Source organism: Corvus moneduloides, chromosome 1 (genome assembly GCF_009650955.1).
Source record: "Corvus moneduloides isolate bCorMon1 chromosome 1, bCorMon1.pri, whole genome shotgun sequence".
Classification (NCBI taxonomy): Eukaryota; Metazoa; Chordata; class Aves; order Passeriformes; family Corvidae; genus Corvus; species Corvus moneduloides.
Genome location: NC_045476.1, coordinates 135,053,288 through 135,055,309, shown reverse-complemented (window position 1 = coordinate 135,055,309; position 2,022 = coordinate 135,053,288).

Here is a 2,022-nt window from a genome sequence, read left to right as displayed (position 1 = left end):
CAGAAATTTATTTCCTACATTTCAGCAACATGAAAGAAAAACATTCCCAGGTAATATTTATTTTGTGACACTTCTTCACTGATAACATTTGCAACCTAAACCCAGGAGGAGGAACTTAAGGCTAGTTTGAACAAGATATAACCTATGCAGACAGTATCTCAAGAGAATGCAGCACACACTGACTCATAAAAACAACCCTTCCAATCTAGAGGCATCTTAAGTTTATAGAAGTGGGATGCAGCTACCATTTCTTGTCAAGCTGACAGTTTTGGCATTATCAATAAAATCTTTGAAGGAACTGGACTAATACGATGCCTCTACAGCATTATTTTGGGAAATAAATGCATTGAAGTGGTATAATCACTTGCATGCTCAAAAAGACCTTCTTCATTTGATGTGAAAATAATTTGGTGTGTTTCTCAGCATAAGCTTGGTATCTCTCAACAGCTAACCCTGATTGCATTTCCAAGCTAAAGTGAGGCTGACTACTTCGAAGTTTCATGTTAGGTCCATCCTTTAAAGGCCAGCATTTCAAGTGTTAAGGGTTTTACAGCACCACCAACTGAGCCTGCTGCAAGATAAGCACCTTTTCCGGTCCTCGCTGAATGCACCCAGACTTCAGGCCCATTAACAAAGCTGCTACATTCATGCAGCACTGCTTTTCCACCACAATCCCTCTGACTTTGCAGTTCATCTTCTACAGCTCCTTGCTGTCCCAGTGTTAATTCTTATCTAATTAGATTGAATTTGCTGAATTTTAACAAACATACTTGTTCGGCTGCTGCTCCTTTCTAGCTACAAAGCTAACACTGTTCTGTGGAATCTGAAGCTCTTTTCCTAACATATTTAGACAAAACATAATAGTTCATATACATTTAACAAAAAAGAAAATCACATTACTGTACTATACTTAATTAATAAGCTTAAAATATATTCAAGTCTAAACACAGTTCTCTGAGAAACACCATTCAGATAATTAAAAATAATGCTGAAGTTTGTTCAGTGGCCTAGAAGTTATTTTCCAGGCTCTTCCCAAACTGGAGGTATAGTCCCCCACAAGACCATTTCCTCACATGCTCTAGATACAATCAGATGTGCAGTGTGCAGGTCCAGGGAATAGGAAAAGCTAATTAGACAGAGGCCTTTGGTCTTCAGTAACCCCTGGTATCGTGGCCAAGACACATATGGAGACTTGTCTGTCCAGGGTATCAAACATAAAGCTTTCTCTACAGGGCAAACAGAAAATTTTGAAGTGTTGAAATCCTTCAAAGAACCAAAGGGCTGATCATATTCTAACTGAAGAAACTCTCTTGTGTAGAACCTACCAAAAATAACCCACATTTAGAAGATAACAGAAGCCAAAGCACCAGTTTAAACACATACCCGGCATTATTCAGTCAAGAAGCTTTTGATAAACCCAGCTGAAAGCATTTGCTCCAAAATTCTCATGTTGGTGGAGCTGGAGGGAGGGAACAAAACAGCAAGGGAAGGCTTTTGGCGACACACAGTACTTCTGCATCTCTGAGGGGATCCAAACCTTCTGCTGTGCACTAGACTGGGGCTGAAGTACCCCATCCGTGACCTGCTCAGCCTTGCATTGCAGTTTGTCTAAAATCCAGTTTTAGGTATAACCACCTCATCTGGATTCTGCTTTTTAGAAACTGGTCATGTGAAAGTTGGCATAATAATGTATGTCTAAAACTGCCTTATTATGAGAGACGTTTAAAAATACAGCTTAAAATAACAGCTATTTTCTATAAATTCTGTATTATGTTGGAAGCAGAAATTATTTGCAGCAAGTTGGATTTTATTTTTTAGTATTGAATGTTAACACTTAGCCATCCAAAAAAATCTCTCTGCATCTACTTGTGGAGGATGAGGAGGCAAGGCACAGAAAAATAGATAGAATAAAATGGTTATTTCTTGAATTTATTTGCAACATGGTAACTTAAAGACTGGTGCACATAGTATTAGAAGTCTTGAAACTATGTTTACATACCAAAATGTTAGTGAGAAGTTACC